The 12,172-nt window shown below is 39.1% G+C and overlaps 1 protein-coding gene across 1 annotated transcript in view; it reads left to right on the top strand.

The window, feature by feature from the left end:
• The window catches only part of dapk1 (death-associated protein kinase 1), an 88,893-nt gene that overhangs the window by 20,360 nt on the left and 56,361 nt on the right, over positions 1 to 12,172 (top strand).

Here is a 12,172-nt window from a genome sequence, read left to right as displayed (position 1 = left end):
CATATTAGATTATTCTGCAGTAAATTATTTTTCTCTAATGCTTTCCAGACAAATATAAGCTTGGTCTTGCAGAAGGCCTGGTCATGCACCGTATGGATGGAAGGAAAAGGCTTCTGTTGATAAAACACCATGTTTATTTTTTGCATAAAGATATCACAGAGACTTCTCTTTGCCTCTGAGATTCTGAAGCCAGCTGGAGCATATGTTAAAATCGGCTCCCCAGCAGGGAAGGTACAGGTTTTTCTAGGCAGGTACGTCTGCGTGCTTGTGTGTGTGTGGGTGTGTGTGTGGGTATGGGGGTGTGTGAGAGAGTGAGAGTGAGTGAGTGAAAGGTAGCTGTACTTGTGTCATTTTCAGCTGCTGTCAGACCAAGCTGTGCCAGATACCCCACAAGGACGACTTGAGCTTCAGACTGAGCTTGTTATCACCTCATTCTCACCGTGGAAGCTGCCTTTTCAACACAACCCTGTGTCTTCTTAGAAAACTTAAAAAAAAAAAAATCTTTTAAATAAAGAATGCACATTTTCCACACTCTATTTGATCAAATAGTGTTATTTAGAAAACTGCATTGACTGTTGAATTTTATCATAAGGCAACAAGGAAAAGGCCTGGTTCCCTTCAAAAAGAGAGTTTATATCACTGGACTTGGTTGCCATTGCATAAATAATATTTTTATTTAGTGAGATTGATATTTTTTGCTTTTCTAGCCTGCTGAATTAATATATCATTATGTCCAGACCTGGGATGGGTACTTGTGTCACACAGTTTTGAGCTTTTGCACCATTTGATTCTGATTGCGAATAACCCTGCAGGTATCATCGATTAGTAGCTCCTGTCTACATGAAGGTGTTACCCGGTGCAGTCAGCTAATGATCCATCAATACTTAAGTGTGAATTGATAAACCACTGTAAAACTAAAGAGTTATTATCAGGTTCAAGATAGAAAAGCAAGTGCTTTATGAAAAACAGAAACCAAGCAGAAATGTAGTTATAGTTTGGATGGACTGTATGCTTCATATTGTTTCCTTGATAATGAGAGAAGCTCTTTATTTTTTACAACCATTCAATCAGCTCATAAAAGGGTACTCCAGTGATTAATAATATGTCTTCAATAAAGTTGGGGAACTTGAAAGAAACATTAAAAAAAAGGATATCCTGACTTTTAGTCCCCTGTTGACCATAACAAGGGATTAGACCCGCCCTGCATTTTGAAACACCCATGTCTTTCAAAATCAACAACCCCAGTTTGTAACACAGGCTTTCTGTGAAAAATTATAGTCATCAGAGGCCAAATCAAGATTATTTAAATCTATATTTAGCTGATTTTGATTTTTTTTTTGGCCTGTGAAAACAGGTTTTGAACACAACATTGACATATCATCTCCTCTTAAGTTGATATGGAAAACTTGTTGGAAAACAGCACATCCAGCAGTTACACAGCAACGTTATCGTTCATTTGGGGTCAGGTTTCTGGTCTCCTGATGAATGCAAGTCTAATATTCACTCTATTTTAGCTCTACGTTTAATCTCCAACTGCTGTGGGAAACAGACTCTTTAGCATGTAAATGCTCCACTACGTTCACCAGCTGGTCTCTAACTCTGTCTGTCTGCTGATTGGTGCTGAGCAGGTAGTGGACAGTGGCTTTTTTAGTGCTTTTTTGCTGAAAAAAGCTGTCTACTGCCACCAACAATGACTCACTCTCGCCACTATCACTAGTGGTGAGAGTGAGATACAGCAGTAAAGTTGTGGGCTGGACAACAACAAAAAAATGAGCCGAAACTCACTATGAAGCTCTATAAAGCTGAGGGGAGTTGCAGATAATGGTCACATTGTTTTCACATTGTCATTTTGTACATTCTTATTGTGAAAATATTGATTATAGCTTTCAGTAATGTCACTTTTTACTTTTCTCAGAGTTGCCAAAGTTTCTCCAGAGCCACAGAAGACATTATAGAACTTTTTTTTCGCAGGCTTGATAGTACTACTTGTGACTACTAAATGAACCCGTAACTCCCTATTTTTGCTGTGAGTCTTGACATCAATCTTTTTTCTTGTACATTAAGTTACCCATGACGAACAGGTTCTTTTCCTATTCGCCATCTTCTTATTTTATTTTAAAATCATATATCAGCAGTAATTACATACTGTGAAACAGCTACAGCTGCTTCTGCTTCTGGGTATGGCTGTTTTACCAATGGCGGTTTACACTGCAAAACCCGTACAAATAACATAGATGATAAATATACCAATATAGAGGTAGTAAAGCAGAAAATATCTACAGCTCCTTGTTCTATCCAGACTGATTTTATGCCTTGCACTTGCACATTGCCAACACTTCTGTGTTGTGTTCTGCTGTGTTTGTGTGCTTGTTACCATCGAATGTAATCCCCACCCTGCCCAATCTCACTTGACTTATCTTGCTTTACAAGGCCTTTGTGTTGCTCATTACCACTGAACATTGTTCATTCCAGCGCTACCTGATCTTGACGAGGCCAGGCTCCCAGCCTGAGCAGCAGTCTGTAACTAGCGCCCTTCGTACAGGCGAGGCTGCGCTGATTTGACAGCTCAACAGTATCTGGTGGTCAGTCGTTTTACTGAGTGGACACAAGACTCTGTAACATCACATCTCTGTGGTTTAAAGCTGTAGTGGTCATTGTTTGTTGTCCGCCCCTCTTCCTGCTCTTACACCATTTTGTACCATATCAAAGCTGTTGTCTTTAATTCTGAGTTATCTTTCATTTCAGGGCAGCATTGACCCAAGGGTTTTTTATCCCAGCCAGCAATAGGTCGTGACATTTGGCTATCTTAGAGAGTCTTTTAATTACCCTCTATTGGATACTTTTGAGAATTTCCACATATTAAAGTGAAAAAAACCTATTTTATAAGGAAATGTTGTACAACCTAACACATTACTGAACTTTACTTTACAGCAATTGTCATTTTCTGGATTAATCAGTCGTCTGGTTTATAAAATGTCAGAAAACAGTGAAAATGTTAAGCACAATTTCCTAAGCCCCTCAGCGACGTCACCAAATGTCTTGTTTTGTCTGACCAACAGTCCAGAACCCAAAGATAGTCACTTTACTAATACTGCTTGAAAAATGAATTAATTATAATCAAATATCAAAATAGTTGCCAATTTTCTGGTGATTCACTATTCGATTATTTGACTTATTGTTTCAGCTCCACATTACATTCCTTTCATTTAGCAGCTATTGTCCAAAGCAACTTGTAGAAAGTTACTTGATTCAATTTCTGCAGTGTCTCAAAGTGTTTTGCAGCATTAGTTCTGTATAATTAAGGCCTGTCTACAGCTAGAGCATTGAAGCAACACTATAGCAGACATAAAATCAAATTTTCTGTGTCTGTTTTCTGTGTTTCGGCTGAACTGATGCTCTTAGCCCGGCCTCTGTGTGACTGTTTGCGTGTAAATCGACTCAGAGCAGGTTTTAAGAAGCAGCTCAAGGAGCGTCACTTACTTCATACTTTGTACACAGTTGCATATTTGTATATGCAACTGTGCTTGCATGTGTGTACACTCAACAGGAAGGATTGCAAATAGTTAACCAGTTGATGGATGTGGAGCACTGAACTGTCTCTGTCAGACAGACTTGCTGCATCAGGGGTAAAGAGAATCATGAAGCAATAAATCTGTTAACCGCCGCAGTATTTTCCCACAGATAAACACTCTCCAGCCAGCAGTGTTAAGCAGTGCAAGGCTCTGCAAGGAATAGTCACACACCCAGGCAGCTCTGATAGAGCTATCGGGGGGGGGTTTTCACTGTAAAGGGTTGAGGTGGAGAGCTGCTCTTGGAAAAACAGCCTCCCTGCCTCTGTTTGTCAGTGATTCCCAGGAATGGTATTTCTTGTTTGCCTGCACATTATTTCTGCCCCATCTCTGCGCTTACACAGCAGCATTCGTGCAAGTCAGTGCTCTCCCTGCTCATCCCTGGAGGATGCAAGGGGTTTCCAAGCTAGCCTGCGCTAGTAGGTGGAAGTAGGTGGAGTCTGTCAAACGGGGAATCTACCGCATTAACTCCTGTTATTTAGCTCTTAGCTAGATTTTCAAGTGCTAAGTCTCAGCTCTCAGAAAGAGAAACTCTAGGGAGAGGATGTTTGATTTTCAACCAGGCATTGGGTTTTCGTTTCCCTCCACTACCTCACCAAGGGGAGAGAGCTCAGTTGAACCGCTGCCATTTTCCCCTTGTTTGTATGTGTGTGCAGCTGGTGTTGTTAATGAAGGGTGGGCTCACTTTCCCCTCTCTTTATGTACGTACAGCTTTGGAAATAACAGAAGTGTGGAGTTTGGGTTTGATTCCCACAAGCTAGTGGTAGTTTTCCCTCATGCACCCATTAGCTATGTTATTGTTTCCTGTTAGCATAGTCTCCATCTTTAGATATGATGATGGTGATTAGAAACCTTTCCATGTTTTTAGTTTTGTTTTCATAATATGGGGCAGTAATTATTTTTCACCTTTTTGTACAATATTTTCTCTTAACCACCACATTTGTGGACTAATGCTAGTTTACTACTATGCTGAGGATGACAGCATTTATGAACTCACTTTCTGCCCTAACTTTATGAACTTGCTGAGCTGCAGATTTTAAGGCCTTAATTTGAGGATTTGTCCATCATTACCACATCAAAAACTTTATTTGAGTTTTCCTTCTCTGTAAAGCTCAGTAAAGATAAGAAGGTCAATAGACACCTGTACCTTAGTGGTGTTAAGAACCGTCAAATCCTGGGGTGGACAGTCTTAACGGTAAAGAAAGTACACCAGTATGAATATGCCCTACGGTATGGATTTTGACTATACCGTGCTGACCAGTAGAGCCCTCACAGATCTAAAATGGCAATGACGTAACTACAATAGTGGGACACAGCAAGGCACTAAACCGTGGCTAGGCTGCCAAAAAGAAGATGAAAAAGAATTGCCGCAGGGTTTGTCGTCATCAGCCTTTGCGAGAGAATCGTCTGGAAAACGTGAGGGCCCATGCTGCTTTGTTTGGAAACAAAGCCAACATAATGCCGCCCCAGTGGGTGATTTTTAGTGGTGTTTCGGAATCAGAGCCGTGACATGTAACACAACAGCGTCAGCGTCTGTCCCGCATTGCCGGCTCTCACTTTTACACAGACGTCAATTAGGCTCTGTGACTACCTACACTGCTGGCTTATTGCCGGAACAACAATGTCCCCCAACATTCCCAGCAACATTCCCGAATTAAACAGCATGTGTAGAAGGGGCTGAAGAAATGGCTGAAAGCGCTGCACACAACGAAGAGGAGGAGGAGTTGGTAAAAAAGACTTCAGTTATATGGACATGGTTTGGGTGTAAAAAGTCAGACAAGGAGCAGAGAATAATAATCTGCAAAATTATTTCAGACGACAGTGGTTGCACCATGATCATTTTAGGCCCCACCGCCCAGCCCTCATATCAGTCTTTCTGTATACTGTCACACCATCCAAAATTTCCACTTTCAGCCTTTGAAAACTGACTGCAATTTTTGCGTCTGTGTATCTATTTGCTAGATTGCTTCATACAATTTTACACATATACATCAAAGAAAAACGATGAGTGAACAGCTACAAAGCCAAAACCTCCCGGACAGCTTCATGTTGGTTGTGGAGGGAAAAGGACAGAATTTATTAGATTTCATAACCTATATTTATGAGTTCAAAGCCTCCCCACCCTGCCCCGATTTTTAAAGACTGTAACATAATTACTGTAGCTAAACTTGTAAACACAGTGCTTTGTGGAGAATGGATCTGCACTGTGTTATCCCAGCGTAAGAGGAGCTGTGGCTGTTATTCAGCTTCCTACCATCATTAAGCAATCCTCCAGGGTCACTGTTACGCTTTACTACAGGTCTTTGTCTCAGCTTATTCAACCTGACACCTAACAGGTGCTTTAACATAATAGTCTGTGTAATAATAAAGTCATAACTTTCCAAGTGTAGAAAGCAATACCCTTTACGTAGTTAGTTTTTTTTCCCTTAAGTAATAGTAATTTGAGATTGCTGTCTAAGTTTCGTATTCCTGCAGCATTAAGAATCTCATACTGAAAATATTAATGTCCACTGACTTTAGACATACATGGAGCAAAGGAAGATGTAAGTCAAACATCCATCAAATTACCTTTTAAAATTCACAAAACTTTAATAAATATTGATATATTTATAGTTTCACAGTTGAACAATGTACTTTTCAGTGGATTGTGTGAGTGAATTTTGGTGGTGGTGTGAACTGGCTTTACTTTGTGTACACAAAGCTTCACTTGCCTATTTAACTGTCAGGCAGCTTAAGAGCACTTAAAAAGTATCACGCAGAATATTTTCAAGTGTCTGAAATGCTTCCTTTTTTTGTGCAGAGGACTTGTCAGTATGCTGATTATTTATATTTGTGTTTTAGACTCATTTCTCACACAAGATGGCTCTTCTTCAAGATCCTTTTCCTTCAGTCCAGACACACTGTGGGACATGTGTCACTGAAGTTAATCACGGGACAAATTAATAAAACCAATGTAAGGATTTAAGTGGCCTGCATTGACTTGACAAGTGAGAGTGGCACACAATGTCTCTAAAACTGCACAGATGGTGTGACATCAAGTACAGGAAATCAGTTGTGTTTTCCTTTCTCATTCTCAACAGTATTTTCACACCAAATCCCATGGCTTCACAGATTACACTTTTCCTCTGCATGAACTTTCAGCAGTGGAAAGTTTGACAGCACAAGAATAAGTTGTTCAGCTGTTTAACTTCCAGCTTACTTCCTGTACACCTGGTTGTCTGTTTGTTTTAAAAGGTGCAACTAAGGAGACAATACTTTTTTTAACTTGTAGGCCAAACATATCATCATTTATATTCTACAGTCCTGGTTTAAACTATTGGCACCCCTGAATTTTAAGTACAGAATTTAGAATATCTTCCGAAGTAAATGCAAGTTAACTAATTTTGTATAATCAGAATATTTAATAAAATCTCCAAAGTTACTCAACAACAAAAAAAAGTTTTCATATAGTGGAAAAAAAAAAATACAGACATAATGTGCTCAACACAATTATTGGCACCTTTTTGATGAATTTGAAATAGTTCCTCACCCAAAATAAAAACAAAAGACTTATCTGTGCTGAATTTTCAGTGTTCACATGATTAACCAATGAATGATGGTTTACTGCATAAAAAGGGGCTGATTGTTTCCAGTTTCTTTTTCACATTGGCAAAGACAAGAGAGCTGTCTGAGGGCATCAGAAAGGCTATTATCAAAAATTCACAGGCTACAAAGCAATCACCAAGGATCTTGAAATCCCCGTTTCAATATCAAGAGGTTTCACAGTCATGAAACTGTTAAGACACCTCCAGGACGTGGTGCTAAGAAGAAACTCAATGAGAGAAGTCTGCGAAGTTTGGATTTTGGCTTATTGAGGACAAAACACCATGCAAGAATTTTAAAGAGTTTCAGGCTGACCTGGAGTGGTGGTTTCAACCTGTACCATAAACCGCACACTAAACCAAGTAGGGCTCCATGGGCTAAGGCCAAGGAGGAAACCTCTATTGAATAAAAGGCAAGACTAATTTTTGCAAAAACTTTCATACACGTAGCACATAGCAGTGGAAGAGTGGGAGAAACTACCATCAGACAGGTGCATGAAACTTCTAGATTAGATGGCCACAAGAAACATTTAGAGGCTGCTATTGTTGCCAAAGGTTCTGCAACCAAACATTAGTGAAAGGGTCCCAATAATCTTGTCTGGGGTACATTTTGTGTTTGTATTATTTCCCTATTCTGCAAGTTTTGTTTTTTTCATTTTTCATTTTTTTTTCATTTTTCCAGTAACCTTGGACATTTTATTATAATATTCTGATTATACAAAATTTGCTAATTTTCATTTATTTCTGAAAATATTCTAAATTCTGTACTTGAAATTCAGGGGTGCCAGTAATTTCCACAAGGACTGTAAAGTGAATATCCTTTGTGGTGTTTGAGGATCCAAAGATCAGTCATCGGGTTATTGTGGCCTCACACAGCAAGGCATGTGTGTAACAAGAGTTCAGTCATTCGAATACAGGTTCTCGTGTCCTGTGTGTGTGTGTGTGTGTTTGTGTACGAGTGTAATATTACATGTATACTGTGTATACTTTCTTCTGTCAATTTCTCTGGAAGAAACACATCAAATCCTGATGTTTGTCCCTTCTATCTACATGAAGGAGGCCTGACTGATGGAGTGTGGAAGGGGGGTGGACGTGTGATTAGCATGAGAAAGCCCTCGACCGCAGCTCTCTTCCTCTTCTCATTGTCTGCTTTGTGTCTCTGGATCAGTCACAAAACAAGTCACTTCCTTAAAGAGACATAATTCCCTTTAGTTGGTCCGTAGTTCAGTTTGTCAACAATCACATTTCAGATTATTCACTTTTAAAATATCTCAGTTTTCATCTGGTTCAGTATTATATCAATGCAGAGTGTTAGGAAAAACATTAGTTTCACCAAATAAATGTTTGGTATTTTAATTGTTTGCTGGGTTTTCTTTCATAAATGCTTCAATTTGTAGAGTTTGTCCATTGTGCATTGGTGATACCAAAAGGCCATGTCCACACAAATGCCAATAAATTTGGCATTTAATCTTTTAAACTTTTGACCTACCATCCATGCTAATCTGGTGTTTTCCAAGTGGATAAAACCACTGATCTCACATAGTAATGCTGAGAGGGAAATCTGAACTTTTATAAAACTATCTCCACTGTTGGCATTAAGCAGAATGGGCAACAACCTTCTGTGGCCTCAAGATCCACCTGTATTCAAATATTTTATGTTTCAGTATAACCAGTCACACAGTTCAAGTGTCAAGGACAGACATATCCACAAATATGAAAAACAGATTTGATTAACAGTCTCAAAATGCCTTTATATTAATAACCTCAGGTAGTTAACAGTGTTTATGGCAGAGAGTTGCATTTTTGGCTGATTTTATTGAAAGACAAAATAAATGATCATAGAGAAATTCAGAGGCAACAGTATCAAGCTTTACCCTGCTTAGGTCTTGGTCACATTAGCATACATAAACAGTGATAATTTCAGGTTTCAAAATCATTGAATTCAATGGGATTCACTGCGATCAATGGATTCACTCATGGAGCTGAGGAAATTTACACAGCGCTTTTGCCTGAAGATCAACTTTGGTGAACTGTTACATGCAAATTAACTCCATTGACCAATTGCAAACCATCTCGACTGTACTGACTTTTGAGGAAGCATAACTAAAGAGTCAAAAATGACATTACATGTGTTGCACCAGCCAATTTTAAATACTGTAACTCTGTGACCGCCAATCGAGTTTATCCATTTTGCTGCAAACAGAACAAGCTACAATAGTGAACAACTGCAGGACTCACAAGTAGTCACTGCGTCACCAAGCTTGCAGCACCAACTATTATGCAGGGATGCTCAAATTAATTTCTCTGAATGCTTAGACTGAGTGCAGTCCATCCTCTGCCTTTTTTATGAAAAAAAAAACAAAGAGCTAGATGGGAGATTCAACCATGTTGTAGCTGTTTTCTTTTGCTTCTGTGTTTCAGTGTGGACAGTAAAACTTCTAAAATTGAAATCTGAAAATGTTACTGGTTAGGTTTTTTTTTTTTTTTTCTTCCCCCCCACGAATGTGAACAAGACCGCGGACACCACTGATCGGCCCATGGGAAGTACTACAGTTACGGGTCAGAACGGGGTGACATTTTTGTTACTGATACTTCCCAAGGGAGTTTTCTGTTGCCTTTTTTCTTTTTTCCTTTAGAGCTCCCCTACAGCTGGCAGTATTCTAATCTGGATCCTCCAATCACTCATCAAATATTGGGAGACACATTGTAGAGAGAGGATTAGAGTGGGAGCGATATAGCTGAATTACTGAACTGCTTCCTGACGACTGTGCAGTTTAGTCTTGGTAGGACTATGGGAGTCAGATGACAACGCAGGGCTCTCTCTCTATTATGGCCTCTTTTTTCTTTTTTTATCAAAACAGAGGAAGCTTTTGCCAGATAGCTTCCTCTCTGCTTTATATCCGCATGAAAATCTGGCCATGGAAATCTGGCCATGGAAATCTGGCCATGGAAATTTAAAAAAATTAGACAGAATTTGGCACTCAACTGTCTCGGTTTCTCTCACTATTCTTTCTCTCACCCCTCACTCCCTTGTTCTCTTCCTCCCTATGTGGGTGTTTGGTACACTAAGTGCTTGGCGATTGCCTGGGCCATGAGGAGGTACAATTGGCGGAGGCGTCAACAGCCCTCAGCCAAGTGTCCTTGCTTCCCCAAGTGGTTTTGCTGGCAGTGTTTTGGTCGAATGACAGTAGAGTCAGCATTATCCAGTCAGATAGCAGTGTTCAGAAACAGTGCTGCATGGCAACATGGTGGTGGAATTTCCATAACAGCTCTTGTGTTGTTCACACATAGACATAATTTCTCATGCAAAAATGTCACACAAGCTCACCAAATTTAAAAAGTAGTAAAAGTGCTCATACGTGCACTTCAGCAGTCAGACTGTCTACACACTGGGTTTTTGTTTGTTTGTATTTTTTTTTTAATCCAAACTCCCACATCTGCTGCAGCATTTAAAATATAGAAGGACCTGTAGGGAAACAACACCTGGTGGGGTGAAAAAGTTGCCGTGTGCACAGGAGTTATTTTTGATCACTATGGTTAAAATTAGTCAAAATTTATATTTATTGCTAAAACTGCATATGATACAAAGGGGAACATTTTGTTGTATAACTACTTCATATGGAATCTACAAAAGGTCAAAAAACAGTGAAAAATGCCCTTCCAATTTCCCAAAGCCTGAGTTAACATCTTCATATATGCTTATGTCTGACCATCAGTCTAAAACCCAAAAATATTTAGTAGTTTGTTATCACGGAAGATGAAGAAAACCAAGATATACTCATATCTGTGATTAACTGACTGATTGTTTCAGCTCTACACCAATAATTACTAGTTTTTGAATGTCTGGAAGAAGGATGAATAGTGGATATGATCATTTTCAGGGGTTAATAGGCAAAGAATTTTACACAAAGTCTATCATAGTGTGTTTAATTTTTTTAAATCTATATGTAATAGAAATCATTCATAATTCACAACCATTTCAACGGAAGCCTGCTAGATTTTTTAAAATGATATTCTCCGTTGAAGATGCAGATACAGGTACTTCTGTAGCCAATACGTCATATAAACATAATATTGAGTAGCAGCCGTAACTGGTCAGTCTTTAATCGAAGCTTTTCAACAGGTATGGCAGTTTGAACTGTTCAGGCACAAACCCATTCGATTTCTGTCACACTTATGAAAAAAAATAGACAACATGCTGCTTGTTAAGAGTTAGTCACTTACTCGAGAGAGTTTGATATCGAAAGATTTCATTCTAAAACTAAATATTTAACATGTTTTACTTTCCTGAATAACTGACCACATTATGCCCAGCTTCAGTTATTTTTACTCTACAGAATACTTTAATTCTAAGACCGAAATGATTATTATAACTTTATTATAGTGAATAATGCATTTTATCAAAGTATTGTAGACCTATGCTGCCTTCTAAAACAAGTTCATAGTTAAATGCGTGGCGTTTAGGATTACTGCTTGGATGTTTGTCAGCTGTGTTGATGTTGTGCTGAGCTGTGATTCCTATCAGTGTGTTACTGACAGTGAGAGATGTGCAGGATGGCTATAATTTACACACTGTTGTCAAACTGATCATGAGGTGTTGCTGAAGGTGAAGGCAGGTTTTTGTGGACTCCGTGGGGATGCTGAAATACTCCACTGATGATAGTGATTTGGTCTCACTTCAGAGATAGAGATATGAGAAATAACCCAGGTGGATTATCATTTTATATGTGTAACATTTGTAACAGAAGAATTGTGTTTTTAATATTGGAATAAGTCTCTCAAATGCCTCCACTGGTTGACCTGAAGCTGCCCTGATTACTGGTGTCTTTATTCAGTGTTCATTGCTATTTCTGTTTCCAGGCAGCCTCAGCTGTGATTCATTAGCCAGTCATTAATTAAAGCTGTTTCTGATCAACAGTTTTAATGTCTTATAATCCCCCCCACTCCTTTGGCTCAGATGTCTTCGTTCACCACGTTCAAACTGATACAGACTCAGCCAGAAGTCTGTTTTTTGTTTTTTTT

The sequence above is a fragment of the Xiphias gladius genome, chromosome 19 (assembly GCF_016859285.1).
Source record: "Xiphias gladius isolate SHS-SW01 ecotype Sanya breed wild chromosome 19, ASM1685928v1, whole genome shotgun sequence".
In the NCBI taxonomy this organism is placed as follows: domain Eukaryota; kingdom Metazoa; phylum Chordata; class Actinopteri; order Istiophoriformes; family Xiphiidae; genus Xiphias; species Xiphias gladius.
The sequence above is the reverse complement of the archived record's forward strand: the minus strand, read 5'-3'. Positions and strand labels throughout refer to the sequence as shown.